At 39.6% G+C, this 26,779-nt stretch overlaps 2 long non-coding RNA genes across 26 annotated transcripts in view; one reads left to right on the forward strand and one right to left on the reverse strand.

Annotated features, from left to right (window-relative positions):
• Positions 1-7,159: 7,159 nt before the first annotated feature.
• Positions 7,160-26,779, reverse strand: part of LOC119869334 — an 82,866-nt gene continuing 63,246 nt past the window's right edge. For 4 of the 22 annotated variants that reach the window (XR_005370491.1, XR_005370503.1, XR_005370495.1 and 1 more), the window contains 5 exons: positions 26,362-26,463; positions 23,759-24,023; positions 23,034-23,191; positions 20,472-20,543; positions 16,562-19,345 (listed from right to left, as the gene is read on the reverse strand). This is a non-coding gene — a long non-coding RNA (uncharacterized LOC119869334). The other 18 variants (XR_005370506.1, XR_005370499.1, XR_005370493.1 and 15 more) reach the window with 14 other exon arrangements.
• Positions 14,391-26,404, forward strand: LOC111090034. Of its 4 annotated transcripts, none has more exons than XR_005370511.1 (5): positions 14,391-14,864; positions 15,838-15,959; positions 17,976-18,025; positions 18,427-18,554; positions 26,115-26,404. It is a non-coding gene; the product is annotated as an uncharacterized LOC111090034 (long non-coding RNA). The 4 variants fall into 4 exon arrangements; XR_005370512.1 differs by having other exon boundaries at positions 18,498-18,554; XR_005370510.1 differs by lacking the exon at positions 18,427-18,554 and having other exon boundaries at positions 14,391-15,394.

Below are 26,779 nucleotides of genomic sequence, written 5' to 3' on the forward strand. Positions count from 1 at the left end.
AAACAAGGATGCCTCTCATACAGGACTTTTCATACAGGACTCCTACGTAATATTTTTTTGCATATAATTACATATAATTAATTTTCCTGCACCTGTACCATATTGGCCAAAGTCATCCATGTCCAATTCATGTTTATGTCCCTGGTGCTCAGAAAGTTACCAGGGGTTCAGTCAGAATTTTATAAAACTGTATTGATGTATTAGATAAATGAGTAGATTCAAATTAGTTCTTACACACGATTTGATCTAATGGATAAATTAGGGACTGGCATCAGCATTAACTGTGTACTTGGATTCACCATAATATTCACAGAAGAAATGGTATTCAAGGAGCATTGCCAAGGTTGAAAAACAAGAGTTCTCAGCAAACCCACATCTGTCCTTGCTCTATGCTGTGAGACACTTATGGAAGGTTCTCAACATTTGGTTGCCTGACTGCTCTGCCAGTGACCAGAAGGAACAACTAAAGATGGAAGTTTGTTTCTGACCACAGTTCAAGCCGGGGTCTCTAGTCCAGCTTTATCAATAAATATCAAGATATATCAATAGCTAATATTTTGATCTTGCATCTGCCTTCTGTATGCGTCTATTTTTCATAGCTTGTAGTAGGGAGGGCCATGTTTAACAATTGCTTCTGAAACACTGGATGCTGTGCTCTGGTGTTTGCTTTGTTAGGTCAGGAAATTCCTGCTCTGAGAGTCCTAAAGATTTGTCCAGATTTGAACAGATTTCAGTGGAGGTGGGAAACTCCAAGGCGAAGTGGTAGTTTCTGACTAGCAGCAGAATGAACAAGAAGGCAAAAAAAAAAAAAAAAAAGTCTCCAAAATTCAGGCCAAAGAAAATAAAGAAAAGGATGGAGGAGCAGCCCAGAGGGGTTAGGCAATGGAAAAGTCAAGAAGAATTAGTGGGAGGACAGAACAGAACTGAGGGCCTGGAGGATCATGGAAGAAAGAATGAAAAAAAGCAGATACAAGATTTTAGCACCCTGAGGAATGGCCAGGCTCCCCAGGGTAAGGAGAGAGGGAAGAGGGACTTAGGAAGTCAAATCAAAGAAAAGGGTAGAAAAATAAGGAGGGTTTGAAGGATTGTTCACCTCCTGGAATGGGGACACACATGTATTTATTATGTTAATGTTTGCTCTTAATGTTTTTCATCTAGTTCCTTTACAATTTTAGTTAGGACTTCTTTAAATAACTCTAAAACAGGATCATTAGCTGTGAGTTGGTACAAATCAAACACAAAACCATTGCAAACAAGTGGGAGTTATAACCCTAATCAGAAAGGCCTGTGTTGTGTTTCTAAAGCCTGTCCTGAGGGACTATGAGAAGTGTGTAATGATAATGTTTCCATAAGAGCCAGATTTAATACAATCACCACTCAGATCAAATGTGGGGGGAATTTTAAAAAAAAAAAAAAAGGCTGTTTTCAAATCCAAGTGCCTCTTTGAAATTTAAAATCATATTCTTTCTTTCTTTTTTTTTTTTAAAGGATTTATTTATTTGAGGAGAGAGAATCTCAAGCAGGTTCCCTGCTGAGTGCAGAGCTGGCCCAGAGCTTGGATCTCATGACCCTGAGATCATGACCTGAGCCTAAATCAAGAGTTGTAAGCTTAACTGATTGAGCCAACCAGGTGCCCTTAAAATCATATACTAAGATGATGGTTCATATACATTTCAAAGCAAGGGAATGAACTAAAAACACCAGCATAAGGAAGATTTAAAATGAAGCAGAGTAGGAAAAAAAAAGACAAGCCAAGGTCTGGTTACATCTTCTTAAAAACCACATCAGTGCTCATAAACATATCAGATCTGCACCCAATGGTTACAGGCCCTGGAGACACTTTAAACAAACCACCTAGGAAAATGCCATATTCAATTAAGTGTTCAGGAATATCGTAGACCTCCGGTTTAGCCAGGTATTGAAAGTCTTCAAACTCTACCCTCAGTAGTCACCAAAATGGTGTCCGTCCTAGAAAACCCATTGCCATTCACAATGGCCAATGGTTTTGGTAGTTTCTGTGATGACAAACATTCCCTTCAACAGCAACGCCTTCCTTTGTTGGATATTTGTTTGAAATCCTGCAGTTGGGAGATGTTTATGTTCACATGAAAATAAATGTAAGCAAAGCATCTTATGGTAAACATCTCTCCAGAAAAAACAAATTCCATCGTTTTTACACATAGGAGAAAACAACAAAATGAAGTTACTGCTTTTGGCTTCTTTCGTTGTAAGATTATCAGGAAGTTCTTTGACGCTGCCCTAAGAAATCACTTAATTTGGATTATTTCAGGGTATATCGCTTTTATAAAACTGGTTTGGGCAGTTGCATCTTTAATGAGGCTGATTAGATAAGAGGAACAGATCCTCTCGAGATTGAAAGCTGTCTCAACAAATGTGGACAGTGTATTCATTTAATTTGTTTTAACCAGTAGATTTATTCACGCCCTGCCTTCTTCCAGAAAGGATTTAGGGCCACTTACCTAGTGTGAAGGTCTGAAGGTATAGGTACTCATGAATGCCTCAGATTAATATCTAGAGCATATAACGTGTCCAGATAGTTTTCAATTATCAATGTGTTAATCTGAGCTTGGAAAGAGCTTTTAAACTGCAGTGAAACATCAACTAGCTTCGAACCTGCATTTTTAGTAAGCTATTTTGTCATTTGGAAGCCTGTACAATGAGCCTATTATTCCTTTAAAAAAAAGAGAGAGAGAAAGAAAGAAAAGCAACCTTCTGGTGTTGCTTTTGTCCATCTTATCTTATCATTCAGCAGCCTATTCAGGATCATATGTGGGAAACCATGTGTGTAAGATTGAGCCCTATACCCACTGCAGGAACTTCTTGGAAAAACATCCTTCTTAAGTGGGTGGCTATGTAAAAAAAACAAAAGAGAAATTCTACTTTTGTGATGAAGCTGGGGGCTTTTTATTCAGTATGCTTCAAATCTCATGTTTAAAATTAAGAACATTCAAAGCAGACCATCTATGTAGATATTTTCATACCCCATTTTTATGACAAATGCCTACTTAGCTTAGATTATTAGCAAATTCTTACAGTAAGAGGGATAGAGTACCATCTTTAAAATCATCTGCTATGCCTCAATATTCCTTTGTTTTTGAAATGAGTTTAAAGGGTGACAAAGACATCAATTTGCTATTAATGTATGCCAATATTACATGAACATTACGGGGATAAGAATATTCACAGAGTTCCCTGAACATATAAATATGCATGATTTGAGGGCCCATGACAGAAATGAAAATAAATCTTTATTGAATCCTAATCTCAAGACAAAAACAGATTCATTCTGAAATCCTGCTAACTGGAATAACCCCAGTTTATACCCAGATTTTATCTCGGAGTTACAGTGGGGCCAAAGGTCTCACAATTGAAGAATATTCATCATGTAGCATGTCTGTTGACAGGAGTTTAAGAGCATTTAGAGGTGTGACAATTGTTCAGATGCTACTGGTCATTTAGAAGCCTCACTGGATTTTTCATTAAATTTGGTGACCACTGATTAACTAAGAGCTCATTCAACTGCAACCATTCATTTTCCCTTGAACAATCTCACAGCCATCACTTCAATGAAAAAAAAAAAAAAAAGATAAGTAATGATCTCAATAGTAGGTGAATACCTATTGCAAATGCAGTAATTTCTACAGGGTTTATTTCTATTCTATATCATAAAGTTTGGCTGTGGCCCAGGGTTACTAAGGAGTAAGGTGGGGGGGGGGGGGGTGAGGTATGAGAGGGGGCTGTTGGAAAGCCAGTAGTGAACTCCATCCTCTAAGCTACTCAAACACATTAATGTACTCATCCCCATGCATGGAACATACTGCATCCATTTACCATATGCAGCTCAAAGCCTAGAATCTGTGTGCTTTCCTCTCTATTAGGGTCAGACTTGGCTGCTATAAGATGAGAAGACAAGTTATTATTCCCATGAAACCAAATATAAAATGGTCATAAACGGAATAGGCTAACTGAATAACAACAACAACAACAACAACAATAATAATAAAACTGTTTTGGGAGAAAGGAAAAGGAAACACATAGCAGTCACAGTTCCCTAGCAATGATCAAATGCTGCAGTGCAGAAACAGCATAGCCATGACAAGACCATGGCAATGGTGAGCAAGGTTAATTGCTGACCGCACTGACAGCCCCTGGTTCTAATCCCTGGGAGGGTTTCCCTTGTCTTTTGTCCCTTGTGGCCTTGACACTGGTCACCCCAGGAAATTCTTCTTTGTGTATCATCTTTTGTGGCCACAGCCAAGGTAGACATTGTGGAATATTTCTTTCCTTGGTGTCTTAGCTTGGGGTACAATAACAAAATACCATGGACTGGGTGGTTTGAACAACAGGCATTTACTTCTTGGGACACCTGGGTGGCTCCTGCCTTTGGCTCAGGGCGTGATCTCAGGGCCCCAGGATTGAATCCCACATCAGGCTCCCCAGGGGGAGCCTGCCTCTCCTTCTACCTATGTCTCTGCCTCTCTCTGTGTGTCTCTCATGAATAAATAAATAATAATCTTAAAAAACAAAACAAAACAAAACAGGCATTTACTTCTCACATTTCTGGGGGCTGGTAAGTCCAAGATGGCCAGTTTCTGGTAAGGGCCCTTTCTAGCTTAGAGATAGCCTCATTTTAGCTGTGTTCTTATATAGTAGGGGTGGGGGTAGAGACGGGTAAGAGGATAGGGAGAGAAAGGGAGCTCTGGTCTTTTCCTTTTCTTATAAGAACACTGATCCACCATGAGGGCTCTACCCTAAGGACCTCAACAAAATCTAATCTCCACCCAAAGGCCCCATCACCAATCACATTGGATGTTAGGGCTTCAACATGTGAATTTTGAAGGAACAAACATTCAGTCCACAACACTTGGGGTTGGCTAGCTTCAGCGGCCCACTTCTAGGTGGTACAGGTTAGGGGCCTGGAAGTTTATTTAGGGATTTTTATAGCACAAGCTACTTTTCAGATAGGCTTGGGGTTTCTTTGGCTGTGTATTTCTCTCAAAAACTTAAAGAGATTTTCCATCTATTTGCTGTCAATAAGTTTCTGTGCAGGTAACCACAGTCAAATATTTTATCTAAAAATAGTTTTTAAGTTGGAAGACTTGCTTTCACCTACAAGATTCTGTGTCCTGTCATTTCAAAATCTTCCAAAGATGGGCAGGTATTTTGAACAAGGTCTCAGGTAGGAAGATCACAATCTACATCCCATCTTGGGAGTAGCCCACCACCTGTGCAGTGTGACCATCTCCTGCTAAGGAGGCTACTATCTAAACTGCTTTAGACTGGGGAGAGGGGGAAAAAAAAAGACTGGGGAGAGGGGAGAAATCATTGACTTCCAACTCAACAAAACTGCAAAGGTACTAGATTTTACAAGACCTAAATCACAGACTTCAGGCGGGGAACACCTACCTGAGCAATGCAGCACTTCTTTTTAACTCTTGTGCAGACTGGTTAACTCCAGCCTGAGGTCATCTCTTGCTCATAGAGCAGGGAACACACACTGTTACATTGAATTTCACCAGTTATCAGTCCTCAGGTGGCATGTTTCCTTTCAGGGAAGGCAGGAAATCAAATGTGTCACTTGCAATTCAGTCCAATGAGCTTCCCTTTTGCATTTTCCTTCAGGGCAACCCCTGTGGCTATAGCAGTCCACTCCCAGCTGCCAGCAGCCCAGAGTGTGCACAGTCATTTGGAAATAGACTCGGGATTTTCTTCTTCTCCACCAACCAACTTGTCATAGAGAGTATCTGATGAATCCTGGGGAGTGGGTTAAGGTAGAGTTGTTGGAAAAGGAAGAGTAGGAACCCTGGGAGTGTGAGTCACCTGTTCATTCACTTACCCAAGTGGGGGAGCCTTTAAGCTCTCCTTAAACCGATTACCAAGTCAACTCACTGATGGAATGCTAAATGGTCTGCTCAGCTTTATGGCCCAGACCTGTGCTCTCCAATATGGCAGTCACTAGCCATGTGGCTACTGAGCATCTGAATGTGGTTTCTCTGAATTGAACTGTGATAGAAGTATGAAATGCACATCATATTTTGAAAACTTAGGCCAAAAAAAGTAAAATATTGCAATAATTTTTTATTGATTACTTTTACTTGGGAAATTTGATGAAGCCATGAATTCAATCTACACTGCAATTCAGCAACCCACCAGATCAGCCTCTGCTAGAAATAAGAAATTGTTCAAAGGTGATCATTGAAATGCTATGGTTTATTAACCATGACTTGAGTAGAGAATTTAAAGGTTTGCACCTGATTATTTTTTAAAAAACAATTTAGTTCAATTACAAGAAGTCAGCACACCAGCTTTCTATTCTTGGTTATAAAATATCCATAAATAGAATAAGTGCTAGAATCTTATCACTTAGAGGCTCTGCTGGTGACAACATTAGCTTTGTGAAAACAGAAAGCATTGAAATGGCAGTGAAAAACAAATACTTCATCTAGATCCTTGATCAGCTCTAAAGTAACATTCCTAGGAATGACGTCATTCTCATTAAGTGCCAAGATTTTAGCAGCTTCAGTTATCTGGGGTCATACCCTTTTCTTTCTTTCATTCTTTTTTTTTTTTTTTATCCTCCCTACATAAATATCTATACATAGTCAAATGTAATTTTGAAAATTCAAGTCATTACCAGAGGACCTAAGATTATAATGGTATCCTTCTTTATTTAGAAAGGATGGCATTGTTTTTGGCTTTGATGTTACATTTATATATAAATGGTGCACAAATGTACTATACACATGCATACATGTACTATAGCTGATATCACCATATCTCAATCTGGTTGTGTCTTCTGCCTTGCAAGGCTATCATGTCATTTTGTGCATTTCCTGGAGCCAAAGGTATGTGCTTATATGAGGAAATGGAAGAAAAAACCAAAACTACTCCTATTTAACTCTTACTCAAAACAACTGGACTGAGTAAGCCAAATGAAATGTAAATCACACACACTAAGTGCACACATTTTTCTTCACTCTTCATATAGGAAGAGAGTCATAATTAAAAATAGAATATCAGTTGAATTACTATCACTGTAATTCTTGAAGAAAATATCAGAAATGTAGAGCCGAGAAAAGATAAATTTTCCATTTTATTCATCATCAGAAAAATCACTTTTGTGGAACAGAAAAGTCAGTGGTTTTAAAGCTTTACCTAACATCCTGTCACCTGGGGTATATGTGGGGAGCAGTGGCAGGTAGGGTGGGGAAGACTTGTTAAAACACAATCTGCTGAGCCTTAACCCCACCCAGAGTCTCTGAGTTAGGGTCGAAGGTAAGTCTGAGGTAGGGTCAAAGAATTTGCATTACCATAGGTTTACAGGTAATGCAAATTCTTACAGCATTACAGGTAATGCTGCTATTTTTGGCCCAGGGAACCTTACTTTGAGAACCACACCCTTAAAGTATCATTGGAGAGAAGAATGTGAATGCTTTATCTGATCAGTTCAACACCTGGAGCTGAAAGGAAAATGGAGAAGGGGGATCAATCTGTAACCAATTTGAGATCCAGAGTCCTAACCCAACCACCTCCTAGTACACCTCCTTTGGAGGTGTTGGCCATGTGGAGATATAGTAGATAGTATTTCAAACAATTATAAGTGTGGCTTCTTCATCACTCTTTTAGAAGAAGTAGGCTTGAAATAAATTATCCTCATCAATCTTCATTGATAAAGAGCCAGTAAATAATACATGGTTTTATTTTAATTCTCATATTGACAAGAATCTTTCTCTTTCCCAATAATGGAATCTAAGAATAATAAAATTATTATTCTGGTGATGGCACAGATTAGACTGAGTCATGAGGCTAAGGTGAAGTCAAGCTGGACAATTTCTTGCCCAGAAAAAAGGAATTTCTGAGTCACAAGAAAGAATATGACAGTGATTCAGTTGTAGTTTCTGAGGGCTTACCATGTTCCCCACAATTAAAAGGATTTCTGCATCTCAGACAGGGCCTTCTATGTATCAGAGCCTTAATAAACACTGCATGAAGATATGAATGAATAAATAAATGAATGAATGAATGAATGAAAAGAATTTATGACACAGCATTCACTATTTGATGTCACACAAGCCCAATGATCTTGATGAGTTAAAGTCCAATGCCTCACCTCAACTTCTGTGCTTTACATCAGCATCAGAATTCATGAAAAAGGCACATATCATGGCATCTGCCCAACTTAGAAAAGTTCTTCCAGTGGCCATCTCTGATTCTTTGGTGAGTTTCAATCTCTATGTCACAGAGTGGGCAAGGCCAATCAGAACATCCATTTTTTTCTGGCCATGGTGATAGATCCAAGTAGGTGGTCAGATGACCCAATCAGGGCCAGTAAAACTCTTCCCCTGGGATGTTTGAGTTGAAATTCCAAAAGAGAAATTGCTTGTCCTTTCTGGTCATGCTGCTTGTGGGATGTTACCTGGGCAGATGACAACTGGGCGAGTACATAAGTAAGCCAGGAGTTGAAAGGAGAGAGAAAGGCGAGGCAAGAGATAAAAGGTAAAAATTTATGAGTGTGATTAGAGACTCATTCCCAAATGTATGTGTTTTTCTTGCTGGGTTCACATCTGGACTAAAATTTCCAACCACCCTTACAATTTAATTTAATCATACAACTGAATTCTAGCCAGTACATATGAATGAGCATGATGGATGCCATAGAAGGCAAAATCCACAGAAATCTCTTGTGCCTGATCATTCATACTTTTTCATCTTTTCTCAGCTTGTTACAAACAAATGCGATAACCTTGGAAGCTATACGTTGAAGACAGTAGAACCACAAAAGGAAGGAGGCCACTTTGAAGAATGTTGTCAACTGATCAAGAAATCCAGTTTGGACTTCCTGTTAGCTACAAATAAGTGTCATTATGCTTAATCAGAGCATATTTCAGAATTTGTTACAGTGGCCAGTATTATCTTAACTAGTAAAGGAATTAGTTAATGTATAAATGTCATTTAAAACATGAGGCTATAAGACATTTTATAGGGACTAGGTTTTGATAGAGAATACAGGTAATTTGGGGGTGCCTAAGTGGCACAGCTGATTGAATGCTGACCCTTGGTTTCAGCTCAGGTCATGGGTTGTGGGATCAAGCCCCACTTTGGGTTCTGTGCACTCAGTGCAGAGTCTGCTTGAATTTCTCTCTCCCTAACCTCTGCCCCTATATCACATATTCTCTTTCTTTCTCAAATAAATAAATCTTAAAAAAAAAAAGTAATTTGGCGAAGACTAATCCCTGAGGTCCTTCAACATTTAAAAATCAGGAAAAAGGAAAATTAGCAAAGAAGTCTTAGAAGAACCATGTAGGTGAGTAGGAGAAAAATCAAGGGGGTTATGTTGTTCTAGAATTAATGTGAAGAAAATGTTCAAGAGGATATAACATATGTACTATACTCAGTCCCTGGGACCCTTTATTTCTACATCTCCTCTTTCAATCCTATGAGATACTTCAGTGTTCTTCAAATACATGTCTTATTTTTAAAACTAATTTGAGTTCACTCCCTGTCAACCAAGAGTCCTTGACTGTGGTAGACACCCTCTAAGATAGCCCCTGCTAATTCCTGTCTACTGGTATTCATGCCGATATATTATCTCTTGCCTTCTAGTATGGCCTGGATTTACTGGTTCACTTCTAATGAATGGGTTACAAAAAAAATTGTGGCTTTGATCTTAGGTGTCGTCTCTCATGCTCTCTCTTGGGTCAATGACCCTGGAGAACACCACTGTTAACGTTATGAGGCATCCCTGTATAGAATCTCATGTGATGAGGGATCTAGATCTGCCAACACCACATGAGTGAACTTGGAAGTGGATCCTCCCTTCCCAGTTGGGCCTTTAGATGAGACCTCAGTCCCAGTCATCAACTTGAGTGAAACCTTGAGCCCCAATCACCAGCTAAGGCATCTCCAGGTCCTTAACCTACAAAAACTGTAAGATAAATATTATTTCAGCCATTAAGTTTTTGTGATCATTTGTTATGCAGCCATAGATAATAACACACTGACTACTACACTTGAGAAGTACAGAGTTAATTCTTCTTATTAAACATGCCTAAATAATAAACACCGTAAGAATATTCTTTTTCTTATTTATGCCCCATATAAAATTATTTTACAGATAACTAATCCAAGCCTTCTAAAAACAAGGTAACCTGTCCAAATATTTGTGGCTGGCAAGGGGCAAACTGTGAAGCCAAACCAATTTCGTCTCTAAGTACAAGATGTGTTTGTGGAATTTGTGAGTAGTTAAGGGTTCATATGTAGAAGTAATAGGAGAAATATCTGCAAAGGTGGGTTGGAATCAGATTGAGGAAGTTCACTTTGAATATTAGCCTAAGGAGTTTTTATTAAATCTTAGATAGTAGGGATAAAGGCTTTCTTAGAAAAGGGATGATATGATGGAGCGTTGTTTTGGAAGATTTGTTTGAAATCTGCTTAAGTGGGAAGACACTGAAAGAAGAGGGACTTGTAAAGAGCTGGTTTAAGGTACATGGAAATAAAGGGATGAGGACAAGCCTCCAAAAGAAGAATCAATAGGACTTGGAGACTAATTTAACATAGCCTGGGGGGACTGAAGTAATAAAGAAGAATCCTAATGATATAGAGAATGGTCCTACCTAAACAGAATCAGGGAAATCAAAAGAAGGACTGAACTGGGGGATAGTGGGTAAGAGAAAGGGGAAGATAAATTTCAACCACATGGTTCCATTAGAGGTAATAGCATTGAATGGGAATGTGTAGCTAGGAATCAGGAGGAGTCTTGCCAGTCCACACAGAGACAATTAAAAGCTTGAGAGCCCATGAGTTCACAAAGAGAGAAAAGGACAAGCAGGGTAACAGACACTGGGTTTTCAACTTCTATTCCCCACTTTGACCTTCTTAACCAAATTTTCATTCAGTTATCTCCCTACCTGCCCTCAGCCATGAGCTTCACTAGAAGTCGTTTTCAGATCAAAGAAGGTGGATCCTGAATAGTCTAAGCCAATGCTGGTCACTTCCATCTCCTTAGGCATGTCCATGGGACACAGATCTAGCCAACAAGATGTAAGAAGTTCTCCAGGAAGCTCCTAAGGAGGCCTGAGAGAAGACGGCCTCCTGTGTTCCTCTGGAAGTTGTTCTAGCTTGGTCTTGACATGAAACCTGGGATAGCTCTGACATCTTGTGGGATGTCAGGCTACAACTGGGCACAGGGATCGCATCCTGTGATACACCCAGAAACCAATCCCCAGGAAATTATTCAGATTCAGAGAACTGGAGGAGGAAGCAAGCCCAGTGAAACACAAGAAGGGTTATTCAGATGCTAGGAAGACCAAGAAAATCAAGTTAGGCTCTCAAGTCAAGGTCCTGGGGAACTGAAAAAAAAAGCCAGGGATTCTGATGGGGTTTATGCTGCTGAGGAGAAACTTTCCAGTGAGGGGGGGGAGAGAGAGAGAGAGAGAGAGAGAGAGAGAGAGAGAGAGAGAAAGCACTAGACCTGAGAGGGGTACATGGAGAGACCACCATCCTTCCAGACCAGCATATTCAAAGAGCTGCACTTGACAGGATTCCTGAGGTGATTCTAGGGTTGGCAAAAGGTTGCTTCTGAGCTATTATTAAACACGTTCTCTTCTGAACAAGTCACATTCATCACGTCCGGGCTGTTGACTCAAAAACCAGCCTCAGTGCGCCTATTACTCAGATTCACCCTGTTAGTGTGAAAAGATGGGTTGAAATGGACTTTGCTGCTTGGAATTAAGTGTGATCACACTGGGCAGCCTGGGGGAAGCGCTCAGTTAGGGGAGGCCGGGAGCACGCGGGCTGGGGCGAGCACTACGAACAGGGGATGGGGGTTTCTTTCTCGAATGTTCTTTTGCTTCCACCATCCGCTTTGTTCGCTTTCAGCGTGCTCTCACTCACTTGCCCCCTTCCAGTTGGAGAGACTTCAGAAGACGCAAATAAAATGACCAAGGCTGGCTTGGGCAGTGGCTCCTCCAAAGGGAAAGGAAGTGTTTGGTGGTAAAGTGGGGGGTGGGGGCAGGGCCGTGCTTCCTGGGGTTCACCTGCGGTGGGGGGGTGCTCACCCCTCTGGGCTGCTCTTCCGAATCCGGGCCTGGGCAGGTGGCAGCCGAGGGCAGGGGTCCCGAGAGTGCATGAAGCAGGTGCATGAAGCTTGGACTGGCTTCAAGATGCACATGCTTGGCCCGCATTGGGTTGATGTGTTAAAAATATACTTCACCGCCTTTAGTTTAGCAAAACGAAATCCCTCCTCAGCCCCCGTGGAGGCAGGGCGATTGGGTTTCAGGGTGAGGTGCTAGCGAGGGTTTTGGGGGGCATGCATGTGCGAGCTGCTCCCCTTCATTTTATTTCCAGCCCCTAGGCTGGTTTTACACTTTGGTTTTGTGTGTGTGTATATATGTGTGCCTAAGGGAATCAGGATTAGTGGGTCTTTTGTTAGGAAGGGGAGAGAGAAGTGATTCGCTTGAGCTTCGCACACATGGGCAGCCTCACAGGCAAAGTTCACAGCTTTGATTTGCTTCTCATTCGCTGACTTTAAAAAAAAAGAAGGGTCCATTGCCTCAGGCTGCTCTGTTGGAGGCTTGTATGGCAAGGATTGGGGTGACTGCTGTCTCCAGAATCCAGTTCTCAGCCAGGAAGCCAGGGTTTCATTTGAGCTCCATAAAGATTAAATGTTCCCAACCGGGGAAGAAGAGTTGGGAACGTTCTTTTTTCTATGTTGAAAGAAAAGGCCTTGTTATCACATGGCAAAAGGCATTACTGGGTGGTCCTTGTCTGAGAGCTGAACAGAGCCTACGGATTCCTACGGGAGTCTATGAAACCGATTTTTACCTACTTGGAAATGCCCGGCTGCTACCACCGGCCACAGCCCTCCTCATCGGCCAGCTTGTCCAGGTGGAGTGACCTGCCCGAATGATCCCAGTGAGTCTCCTTGCTGAGCAAATCACCCAGCCTCTTCAAATGGAATTGCTAAACACACACATGCACGCACACGCTCACACACACAGCACGTAACTTTTTTTTTTTTTTTTTTTTAAGACCAGGAACAAAATTACTAAGCAAAATTTCCCAATGAACACTTCTCTTTTATTTTTAAGGACAGAGAAAGACCAAGTGAAAAAGGAGCCTCCTCTCATCCTCCTCTCCCTCCCCCTCACAGTCCAGAATCCAAACACTATTCTGAGGATGGAGCAGAGGTGGAAAAGGTCAAGAAAATTAGGCCTTGTCTATTTACTGGCTCTGTTAGGAGCTTTTGTTGCTCAGCAGCTCTTCTGAAGCTGGGCTTGAGCGTAGACTCAGGGATGGAGTGTGAGTAACATCTAATATTTCTTCACCTCAGAAATGATGTGCTTTGTTTCTCAAAAAGAGCAGAGATCCTGTTTCTGGGTAGCAGCTATCAGAAACTGGTTTTAACCAAGCACAGTTGGAGTGTGTGTGTGTGTGTGTGTGTCTCAGTGGAAGGGGGAAGAAGAGAAGGGAAAGAGAATAAAGTCAAATCCATTCAACCTTTGATTCTGTATTTTTTTTAATATAGAAAAAACTGAAAATCTTGAGCCAAATGAAAAGCAGTAAAGTGGTTGAGAAAGATTTTATGACTAAGAGAGGATTGCAATGGAAAATATGTAAAAAGAGAAGTTAAACCAGCTGGCTTATTTAATTTTGGCTTTCCCCCCTTTCTACTTTTTTTTTTCTTCTTCTTCTTCGGCTTAAACTGGGGAAAAATGTACTGTGTAAATATTCAGTGTTTTTCCTCGTATTTAGTCCTAACAAAATTCTTCACAGGGCTTAGTTTAATGGATCTCTGGGGACTGGGCGTGAACATGACATTTCACCCCTGGGTCAGAGACCACTTCCTGCTCCGACTTATAAGTAAAAGTTCTCACTGTCCCATGGGTCTCCTCTGCTCAGGAATGGGGCTGGGAGTCGGGGCTTGGAGGGTCAGGAGAGGGGGATGGGAGGGAAGCTTAATGACAAGTATTTCTGACATTATTTTATTGTAAGAACACTTCTCTTCCCATTCTGATGTCCTAGCCAGGAGCTAAATTTCAAAACTCTGTTCCAAAGTACATATTAATATATTTCCAGTTTATTAATTTATTCATGTATTCAGTAGACACCCTTTAAACACTGTCTGTGTACTGAGCATTGTGTTAAGTCCTGGAGAATTAAAGATAACTAAACTATATTCCCTGCCTTGTATGTCCTCAAATATATAGAAGAAACAGGTACCCAGACTGACAATCATAGCAATTACAGAGAGTTCTAAGTGGCAGCACCACAGGGAAAAAAGAACACTGCCCAGGGAGGGCATCGAAGGCATTTAGGAAGTGGTGATGTCAGAAATGAGTTCTGTGAGCTAAGTAGGTGCATAACCAGGAGACGGAGGAGAGGAGGAACAGCATTACGGGCAAAGGGAACAGCCATGGAAAAAGCTTTGTCCTCCTCCTGGGGACCTGGACAAGTCTGCGATGTCTTATTCTGATTGGGGTTCTGAGAACCCAGGAGGAAAAACTGAGTGGGATGGGATAGAACTGGCTTATGGGTTCAGAGTTTGACACCAAGGAACCCCCAAAGGCAGCATTCAGGGAGAAAGGCAGAATTAAACCTAGTGGAAAAAATACCCACATAGTGTCCTTTAGGCAAAACCCAGCGGTGGAGAAGCAGGAGCTGGAGGCAGCCCAGGGTTGAGGCCTGAGTAGGAGGCAGAGGCTGGAGAGAAACCTTTGCACAGAGCTCTAGGGGATTTTTAGAGGCAGCCTGATGGCGCATCTGGGGTGGGGGAGAGCAGTGTTAAAGGCATAGACCGTGTTCAGGGCGTCGTGGAAACAAAAGGTCCTTGGCAGGAAATTAAGGTCAGTCGTTGCTACCACAATGCCCAGCAACTGACAAGAATGGTAGAAAAGGGAAAGTCAGGGGCTCGATGATGAGGAGCTTTGCAAAATGTGCTCGGAGGACTGAACCAGCCTCCCAGCTGGGCCCTCCCCCCAGGCTGGCATTAGCACCCCTGGCAGTTACCAGTGTGTCCTGAGATGGTGCACAAGCAACGCTTTAAAGGTTTTCAGAAGCTTTATGTTTATTGTATACAAATCAGAAAAAAATCCACAATTATTCAGATACAACAACTGCTTACGACGAGGCCTAACATAGTACCAGGATGAGCTGGTCTGTAGAAAAATACTAATACTAATACTAATACATACAAAAAACTAATACTAATACACACAAAAAAACACAAACGTTGAGAAAGAAGGTGGTCTATAAATGATTGAAGTTTGAAAATGTTGGCGATAGGCAACGAGGAACCCCTGATGAGTTCTAGGCACAGGGCTATGTTCTAGAACGCCATTCTTGGGGCAGGAGGAGGTGTGGAGCGGGGACTTGGGTGAGAACTTGAATTATTTGTTAAGGGAGAATTGCATTTACCTTCCAGAACTAATGGAAACTCTGTACACTTTTCATGTTCGTGTATCTATCTATGTAAAGTCTACTTTAAACCCTAAAGTACTTAGACAATTCTTCAAGGACCTTCTTTTAGTAATTTGAAATACCTATGATTTTATTTTAAGCTTGAACAACTCCGAATATATTTAAGTGAATAATTTTGGTAGAAATGTGCAGTGGTCAAAGCGACTTCTATGGTGTAATGAGACACTAATTGTGTCTATTAAATGTTAGTAAGTCCGTGTCCTTGTAATTATTTAATTTTATTTACATAGACCCTGGTGCCTTATTTTTTAAAATATGTCTGGTGCAGTGTGTATTAATCATTTTTTAATTTCTTATTTTTTGTGATGCTTTGACATTTGGGGACCTTGTGGACTGAAGAGGAACTACTCCTCCGGATTCGCTAATTCCTGGAGATACTAAACACTTTGCCTGCAAGCACAGCTCTCTTATGCAAACCGACCAATCATGAGTCCATACTGTCAACCACCTCCTTTTATCAGGTACTGTGGTCTGGGACATGATCCTGTGCTCTTAGTCACCCCAAGGCCAGTTATTAGACAACTAGAGACCAGCCCTATAGCCTGTCAAAATTATTCAAACTAATCCTAAACCTGCTCAGGAGCTCATTTCATCTCATTCACCTGCCCTGCCCATTTCTTTCTGTGAAAACCAAAATAAACCCAGTTGCTCATGCTTTCCCCTCCTTCCTTCTACCCACCCCCCCAACCAACTCTGGTAGGTCTCCGTGTGGCTCCACATGGCTTAACATGTCTTTATCTTCTTGTGAATTGTAAACAAAAAGCTTTTTTCAGAAACACTTATCTCTGTGTCTGTTATCTTACCAAACTTGATCAAAACAAAATCCCAGGTACATTTTAAAATATATTAAAGAAACTCAATAAACAAATATTTGTGAAATGAATGAATGAGTGAATATCTCTACCCACTAAAAACATGCCTCTTTTACTTTATTAAAACTGTTCTCATGTGGCTAAAGCCATTTACATTAGCTATCTATGACAGCTAAGACCTAGGTTACCAGAAATTGGAATTTAGAGTAATTTACATATTGCAAAAAAAGACATGAAGTAACTATGGACAGTGTTGTTTCTTTATTCCAGGAAGAACTCTAAAGAGGACTTTTTTCCAGCCAACACACCCATATTACGGTGTCTTTCCTGTGTGAGATGTTATTTTTTTTTATGCCAGAGTGGATTAACTGCTGTAACAAATAACCTTAAATCTCTATTGCATAAGACAATACAAATTTATTTCTTAATCACAAAAATCCAATGCAGGTGTTCAGAGTTGGACAGCCCTCCTGGCTGACTCTGTGACTCAGCAGTCAAAGATTCTTCCATCTTGTGATGCTGTCAGTTTCAAAACGTGACCTCCATGGTCACTAGAGAAGGTGGAGAAATTATGGGAAAGGTATGTCAGATACATACCCAACTTCACACACAAGTGTCATGTAAAATGTCTACATACATCCTATCAGTCAGAAGTGGTCACATCCCTCCCTCCCCACTGAGGGATCCCAGGGAACAGGGGTACACAGTCTCTGGCTAGGCAGCCACTTCCCAGCAGCCCCTCTGCCCTGGAGAATCAAACCTTTGCTGGCCTACTAACCTTTCCCACCAATTCAAGACATATTTCCCAGGATAGTGTAACTATGCGTTGGTCAAGTGGTAAGGTGAATCAGTATTTCTTAATCATTTGGGGGTCTCGAATTTGATAAAATTGATAGACCTTCTCCCTAGAAAAACATGTAAGAATAACATACCTAATTTTTATGGAATTTCGGAAGCTCTGTGAATGCCCTGAAGCCCCTCCACTGAAATCCTAGAGGGTCATAGGCCTACACTTGTGGTATAGTTGAGATTATTCAGCTCAGAGGTATATTTTGAACAGTGTTGTAAATCATGAACCATGAGCTAACTTAAATTAGATTTTAGTTCTGCTAAATTGGGGTCTAATTTTTTTTTATTAATTTTATCCCCATGGGGAGCCTGATGTGAAACTCAATCCCAGGACCCCGGGATCACACCCTGAGCCCAATGCAGATGCTCAACCACTGAGGTGTCCCAGAGTCTAATTTTTTTAAAAAAATATTTATTGGAACTAAAAATCCAGAATGTCAGTAGTATGCCATTCAATTTTTAGGGGCTAGTTTTGCACTGAGCAGAAATTTCTATCGCTGTTACTGCAAAAGATTTCATCCACTCATCTGCCACTCTCCAATCTACTTCACATGCCAACCAGAGTGACACCTAAAAACTCAGATTTTGGTATGTCCTTTCTAAAGACCTTTCAGTGAATAAAGACTAAAAAGACATAAAAGACACTGAGTAAACTGGCCCCACTTGCTTCACATTGTGTGCTTTTTTGCTTTTTATACTCCCTCACAACTGGTTTTTCTTCCCTTCCTCCCACCTCAGGGCCTTTGCACATGCCTTTGCAGCTTCTTTGAATTTTTTGTCTTCATTTTATATAGTTAACTGCTACTTTTCTTCCAGATCTCAGCTCAATTGTAATTGCCTCAGAGAAGACTTCATAAAGACACCAAGTAAGTTAGTCCTCTATATATATTCTTAAATTATGCTTTTACGTTTTGCTCCTAATGTTTATCACAGTTTATAATTACGTTTTTGTGGTTATTTGATTTGTCTGGGTCATTCCCACTAAAACGTAAGATTCACAAGGGCAAAAACTGAGCATCTGGTATCACAATTCAATACCTGACTTAGTGGATGGACTATAATGGGCATTCAATATTTGTTGGATAGATGGATGGATGAATAGTGCCTGCTTTGCTCTGTATCTTGAAAAAGAAAAAAATAAGTGATAAAGGATCTTGGAACCAAATTATTTTCTCATTCTGAGAAATGAACATAATATCCAAGTTAGGATTTGCTGTGATTTTTTAGGAACTTTACAGTTAAGCAATGACATTTATTGTGCTCTTAGATACCTTCTAATCCAATAAGAGAAGCAAGCAGTAAGACATATTTTCATAATTATTTTATATTGCCACAAAGAAAACAGCTCACTGATGGATTAAGGACAGTGGAAGGGGACTCTCCTTAAGAAAGCTGGTGAGTAGGAGACTTCTGGGCTAATTTAGGAAAGCTTTCTGGGGCACCTCGTCCTATGGTCATAGTTTAAAGGTCTCTTATGATAGCTATTTTTTGAAATACATTTGGCACCCTGGGTGCCAACAAAAGATTTTCCCCACAAGTCTTGCTCAGACTCTAAACAGTTTTGTCTCACACTCCTTCTGATAGATTTTATTATTTTGCAAAATAGTCACTGTGTCTGCTTTGGGACAATTTTACATTCCTATTAGATTTGGCCATGTGATTTCCTCTGGCAAGTGACATGGCAGTGAGAGTGACAGGTGTAGAAGCATTGAGAGCCATGTGAGGTTCCAATACATTTTCCCTCTGACACAAGGCTCATCATATCCTCAGTTGGGAATTTTCTAGCAACACAGATGCCAAAGTGAAGAGGAGGAGGGATGGAGCCATAGGTGACCTTAACCAACATGGAACATGAGCGAAATATTAGTTTTTATTCTTGTAAGGAACTGAAATTTGAGGGTCATTTATTATCGTGGCGTAACCCAGCAAGAGATGATGGATACGCTTTCCTCCACAAAAATTATATATCATTTGACTCAAATTTGGAGCTTTTTGACTAATGAAAAAAATGGTCATTCCCACTTGGGTGAGTCATCCATCAGCATTATCCAAGCGCATGGCTTCAGGAAGGCACAAATACAGTCATGAGGAAGTGGAATTCTCAACCAGTAAAGCCAGTGGACTAACTTTTGTACTCACAGACTTCAAAGATATGGAAGCCACCTTGCCTCATAGCTCTGCTGGAACTGCCAAGAGGATGCCATCGTAGAGATGGAGGAAAATTTGCAATAAGAGATTACTATTAAAAAAATATATTACTATCAACCAAACAGAGATTTCCTTTCTTGCTTAAGAAAATCAGTGGGGGTATGAGCAGCCTGGGTGGCTCAGCGGTTTAGCGCCGCCTTCAGCCTAGGACCTGAGCCGGGAGACCCGGTATAGAATCCCACATCAGGCTTCCTGCGTGGAGCCTGCTTCTCCCTCTGCCTGTGTCTCTGCCTCTCTCTCTCTCTCTCTCTCTCTGTGTGTGTCTCTGATGAATAAATAAATAAAATCTTAAAAAAAAAAAAGAAAGAAAGTCAGTGAGGGTAAAAAGAGATTTATCTGCTGATTTATACCAAAGCAAGAGTAGTCAGAGCTCATTGTAACATCTTTTTTTAATAGAGAAGTATAAAAGAAACTCATTCAAGACAAAAAGAGTTTGTACAAATTGGCTAAGTTCTTGCATAATATTCCTTCTTCTTCTCCTTCCTCCCATTCCTGTTCCATTTTCCCTTCTCTGTCTTTCTTCCTTGTCTTTACCCCAAATCTACTCTTGGCCATCTTTGGAAGATGCAAGGAAACTAAATATAAATAGATATATAAAGATGTTCACTATTGGAAGCAAAAAATAAATATACTCTTCTAAGAGTTTAGTCCACAACTCTAAAATATTAAAAGAACTTGTTTAACCCTAAACCTCTAAAGTTTGAAAAACCTTCCAAAAACTACTTGATATTTGAAGGGGTTTGACACTTTCTTTTAAGTATACTAAAGTGTATTCCCATTTCCCTTGGCTTGTCCAACCATGAACAGCTTCTTGAGTAAGTGCTAGGATCATAAATCCTGTCTTGATGTAGAACTTGTACTTTTAAAGTAAGGATCATCTTACTGAAGAGCCTTTTTGCCATGAGCTTTCTAGCTCAAGGTCAGTTCCCCTAAATACGCACGCATGCACACGCACACACTCACACACATACACCAGTATTTCTGAATTTCAACTGTGGTGCACATTACCAATTATGACTCCCTATTGTCAAGCAATATTGCCCTTCCTCTAAATGTGCTGAGTTTTTAAAATATTCAATAGAAGGTGCACAAAGCTGAACTTACCATTAAATCACTCAAGTCACTTTCTGGAAGCTGAGCAGGGATACGCAATTTAGATGCCTCAGTGTTCAGTCCCTGAAACATATTTTAAACCAGGAGTAGGAGCAGTTCAATTTATGTGCCATGGTGTTTGAATTTGCAAAGGTTTTCTGGTAATCTGAGGAGTATATTGAGTTACTGTCAGCAAATATTTTGCTTTATTTTTGTAGCCTTGTGATACAGTGAAAAGAGCTCTGGATGCCGAGTTAGGAACTGAGGGACTTCTAAAAGGGCTTTATATACAATATTTTTGTGACCCAACAAAAAATGTAAACGGTTTACAATTTCGTGACCATGAAAATGATGAACTGCTCTTTGTTCTGAATTGCTCTAGTTCAATGTAGAATAGTTATAATCAGATTGATCTGCATGAGAATTCAATGCTAATTATGTATACATACGGAAGAGAGTTGATTTTCCATAATGACTCTATGGTTTAAAACCATCAAAAGAAAGGGAGTATTGCAAAATTCACCACTCCAAAAATACTACAGTCCATCAATTAAGCAATACATGAAGCATGTAATGATGATAATTTCTGGGTATGTCAACCAAGAAACAGGCAAGCTAGTTGTTAACTTGCCTCACCATAAGAATGATGATTGTGTTAGTGCTTGGGTAGGTCATTCCCTACTCCAGCTCAAACTTTGAAGGAAGACAAAATGGATTTGCTGATCTGGCTCCTTTCTTTAAAATGCCAGAGCCAAGTAAGCCCGTGTCTTCGGATATCTGTGCCATCAAAACCACAAAATATCCAATTTGTGACTATAGAGAAACCAAGTTATAGAAGGTGAGAACCTGAAAGGGAACTTTTAGACATCTTGTTCATTCCATTCATTTTAACCCTGCCATTATGAAGGCCAAGAGAGACAGGCTAACTTGTCCAACACAATCACAAATCTAGTGATAATGAACATAGAGAAAAGACTTTGCCCAAATCTGTAAACTTTTAGCCCAGGGCTTTCTTCTCTGCCATGTCACTGGGAAACCAACACTGGTTCCCAAAACTGAACCTAAGAGTAACAAGCATGAAATATGAAGCTTTCTATTAGGATTCAGAACTAGAGAATATCCCTTTGGAATTTTTAAACCTGGCAATAATAAAAATGAAGTCCTACTAAGGAAGTTTCAAGTATGTTCATTTTCCCCTCAATGCTATAAAAGAAATAAAACACCTGCTAGTCATATATCAAGTTCCCAAAAGAAGTCCATAAATTTTCTGCTGAGAGTAACCTTGCATTACTCTAACCTATTTTGAATATTCCTTAAAGATGAAGAATTATATATGAGGTACAAAAGATGAAGACATGGCTTTACAGTAAAATTATCTCTAAACCAGAAATGCTGACCAAATCTTACTTTTCTTCTTGTCAGATAATGCTGAAACATTAATTTTTCTATTATTAAATTTATATGATACTGCAATCATTACTCAAATACATATATACATATATGTATGTTTTATACGTATGTATCATGCGACCGTAAAATATGAAACTGAGTCTTGTAAACACCCTCAAGTGAATTCAAACGTATAAAAGACTGTTGTCAGATCAAGCAGACTTCTGTTACTCAGATCCAGACACCACAAACTCAAGGCTGCCACACATCTGTGCAATTTTTGTTGTCGTAGTATTTGTTTTTTGTTTTTTTTGTTTTTTTTTGTTTTTGGAATTACCTTCACAGCAATGACTTTACACAATTAAATTTAATCTTACTATTATAACCACACCCTGGGTTTCACCACAGCCTTATCACTTTTTTTTTTTTTTTTTTTTTTTAATCCCCCACGTTTCTTCAGACTCAGCTCCTGGTTATTTCCTCCTATTAAAAAATAAATATAATTTGTTTTTCAAGGGCAATGGTCTGTTACCAATCAATATCACTTGCAAAGAATATTAATCAGATTCTTTAAAATATTTAAAGAAAATTGGATTAGCCATGGCAAGAACATTGGAATAAGCTCATGACCTTCCAATTTCTACTACAAGAGGAGACTGATTTCATCAATATGAACACAATCTGGTACACTACTTGAACATTGGTTTTTTTGACTTGAATAACCAACATTATATAGTTTACACTTCCATAGGTATCTCTCTAAATTTTTTCTGTAAGGTGATTTGAAGCCAAAGCTGAAATTGTTCCTGCCATATATTTTAGACTATTACTTCTGTTGTTCCTTGTGCAAAAGGGGCAGAAACATTTGAGCTGTAATGATTTTCAGCTGCTCTTTTCAAGCCACAATGCCTACAAATCTCAATTTATTAATGCTTGAAATATAAAATTTCAATCATGTACCGTGTGTGTGTGTGCACACATGCACCTCTGTGTATGTGAATGTATATATCTGAGGATAGTGGAGAGGGGAAATTATTTGTGTCTAATTATTCTCAGTAAAAAAGTTTTTTCAACCTACTCCATGACAACCATTCCAGCTAATCTGTGCTGCAGCCCTTTGAGGCACTTGGAAGAGAGCAGAAGACCCCTCATTTCTACTTTCTCATTGTCCTAGAGCCTTCTTACCTCTTCCAGGGAGCCCGGACTGTAGAGGTTAGAACTTCCTCAATGAGTAGGTTGCCTTTTCCACCTGGAGCTATGGCTGCTGCCAGGAGAGAAAAACTGTGGGCATCAAATGAGAAAGGATGATGTCCTCTTTCTCTTATAACTACACCCTGAAAAATCTGGAAAAAGAAAAGGGGCACAGAAAAGTGAACTCATTGTTAGTGGGCAATAGAATGTAGGAAAGGTTATTGGGTGGGGATGTGGAGTCAGGCTAGCTAAGATTGAATTGTGGCTCTAAGCTTACTTTGTGGACCTAGACAAGATCCATAAATTCTCTATGCCTCAGTTTCCTCATCTATAAAATGGAAACCATACTCCCTTACATTACAGAGTTGTTGGAACATTGCTTGGCACATGATGAACATTCAATCAATATTAACTAAAATTATTACTATGACAATCACCTATTGACAGCTGCTGAATTTCTGAAAGCCCAGTAACGTAAAACACACATCCCTTAATTCTTCCCATGAATTTCAACTTTCCAAAGTGAAATAAAATCTCAGCTACCTACTTAATGGTGATGTTTCCTTTCTTGGTTAGCACAATCATTAGTTTACAGTACATATATCATTCTAACTCTTTATACTGGTAAATTTTACATTCTTCCCTGCACATACAAATTCCTTGAATATATAAAAGGAATATATGGCAAATATGAAAATGAATTTATAGGCTGCACTCACCCCTACTACATCTGCATTCTAGTCATTCTTCAGTGTCAACCAATATAATTCACATCCTTGGGGAAAAGGCAGAACAGAAGCTTGTCATGACAACTTCTTCCACCCAACTTCTAAGCATAGTTACTGAGCCAAATATACCCATGCTCCATGGCAGTAAGAAGGCTTGTACACTCTGCCAAGGAAGCTACAGTCATGACAGCAAGGGTGAAGCACTGGCGACCTTCCTGGAGACCCCGAGGGAGAGCAGTCCTGGGTACTTCCGGAGCTGTCAGGGATAAAATCGAGGGCCTATTTAAGGAACTGCGGCTTCAGTGGAGATGCCTCATCCTTTTGTAAATGAAAGGGCAATGTTTTCTTCCAACCTCCTCCGTGGATTTCTTTAAGCTGTCTCAGCTCAAGAGCCTGAACCTAACTCCAGATATTTTTCATTTGTGCCATAAACCACTATAGGGACAACAGGACTTCAGGCCTAGAAATGAATGCTAAATGGCAGTATCTCCACATTATCTACTGCCCTGGAAAGTCCACTTTGAAATCAGATTTTTAAAGGAAGTGCAATTTTGAAAGGAACCCACAATCCTTTTTTTTTCCTCTATTTTTCTTTCTTTCTCCTTTCTTTCTTTCTTCTTTTTTTCTTTCTTTCCTTCTTTCTTTCCTTTCTTTCTTTCTTCTTTCTTTTCTTTCTTTTCTTTCTTTCTTCTTTCTTTCTTTTCTTTCTTTCTTCTTTCTTTCTTTCTTTCTTTCTTTCTTTCTTTCTTTCTTTCTTTCTTTCTTTCTCATCACCAGGAAATAGCTTGTCTATAATCCCTACTTTAAAAAAAAAGTCTCATGGGCTAATCTCCTTTAGGCAGGTATCATTACTGGTATTTCAAGTCCATAAGCAATTCAACTGCAATAAATAAACTGAAGTGATGATGATAATAATATTATGACCACACATCATTGCATTATCAATGCCTTTCATTCATGCAGTACTTTATAAAGTGCTTTCTTATATGAAGATCTCTGCCTTCCCACTCCTACCACTATTTCCCACCAACTCTGATAAGGAAGCACTCTCTGTAACTATGAGAAATATCCAGTGGGATTATTTGGAAAGACATAATTGCAGCTACTGAGAAAGAGACTCAATGTAATTAAGATTAAATTAGGATAAAATTGTTTTCAGAGATTGATAATTGTACCCTGGGCTTTAAAATAACTAAACTTAATGCCTGTAACCTCTCCCAGACCAAGGACAGGTAAATTCCCATATATCTGTCACCGTGTGCTGGTGTATCTTGGAGTGTGGCCAATCACAGTTTTGTGAAGATTTTTCCTACATTGGCACACAATTATATTTATCTAAGATGGTTTATGCATTTGCAAATGATAGCACTTACAAGCACTGCAAGCTTCTACTGAGAAAATTAACTTGTATGCCATCACTGAAAATGCTGTTTCCTCCCTCTGGGAAGTGTCATTTTGATTGCTTTCTCATCTAAACTGCTCTATCCCCTCATTGCCTTCTTTTAATGTAACCCAAACTAGACTACTAGTGCTCCCCAATAGCAATAATTCCCTCTTCTTTCCAGGCACGGAGTTGGAATACATTTTTCAGCCTCCATTTGTCACCCTAGGGCAGTGCCTGTGACTAAGATCTTGACAACAGAACATAGATGAAAGAGATGGGTGCCATTTCCAGTCCCAAGATATCAGAACCTTCCATTCATGATTCTTGCTTTCTTTCCCTGACTAAATGGAGAAGACTCTGAGGACCTATAGTAGGCTGGTGAAGCCATTAGATGGAAAGACTGGTGTCCCTGAATGATGATATAGAGCCATCCTACATTGAACCACATAAACTACAAAGAAATAAATTTTTGTTGTGTCAAGACACTGAGATTTGGCAGTGGGGGCAAGGGAGGGTATGTTACAGAGGCTAGCATTATTTATCAAATACTGTTTTCTCACTTGCTTCTCTCTTCCATAATCATCTCACATTTTCTTTCTTTTATTTATTCTGCAAAGAATTCTTGTGTGCCGAATATATAGGCTCGGAAAAGAGTACATCACACAGTAACTATGTTCAAAGTAGCCCAGAGGAACAATTAATCACTTTACAATTTAATAAGCATAATTATTTAGGTCTACTAATAATCTAGAAGACATGTCAGAAAACTACTATCTGTTTTGGTAAATTAAATTTTGTGGGAACACAGCCATGTTTATTCCTTTATACCCTATTTATGTAGTGACCTTACAACTTACAAGAAGGTAAGAATGACCAAGAAGCTTTCATGCTACACTGGCTGCATTGAATATTAATGACAGAGACTGGTCCACAAAAATTAAATTATTTTCTGGTTCTTTACAGAAAAAGTTTACTGACTCCTGCTCTAAAGGATTTTGTAAAGGATTCTCAAAGAGGACAACACACAGCCAGATGTTATTCAACAATGAAGCCCAGAAGGAGGGACTAGAATCTGATAGAGCCCTAGATAAAAAATAAATCACTCAGCCTGTTGGTGCTCTCCTTGTCTGGACTTCCAAATTAGAGTGAGAAAGAAACAGTGGAGGAGAGACTGAAAAAAAAAAAAGAACATAATGACATAGTCTCTTACATTCTCATAATGCTCAAATTCCAGGGATCCTTCAGATTTTGATTCAAAGGTAAAACTATAGACGGATCTTCTCCAGCTCAAATAGTGACAAGGTCAAAAAGTCTGTGAAGGAAATTGGGAATATGGTTAATCAGAGTTGATTTCAATCTAGCAAAAGCCGCAATCTAGCACCAGCTCAACACCCCCTTAAAAGACAGATGAATTATTAGTTCTCCATTCTAACCAAAATACAGAAGAAGGAACGTACGCTTTCTGGATTTTGAACAAAATAAAAATAACGTACTTCTATACACGATATCCAGAAAACAAATTTAAAATTTACAAGACTTGCAAAAACAAAACAAAACAAAACAAAACAGGAAAATGTGATCATATTGAAGAGAAAATATAGTCTAAAGAATAAGACCAGCAAATGATC

This window comes from Canis lupus, chromosome 15 (assembly GCF_011100685.1).
Source record: "Canis lupus familiaris isolate Mischka breed German Shepherd chromosome 15, alternate assembly UU_Cfam_GSD_1.0, whole genome shotgun sequence".
Lineage (NCBI taxonomy): Eukaryota > Metazoa > Chordata > Mammalia > Carnivora > Canidae > Canis > Canis lupus.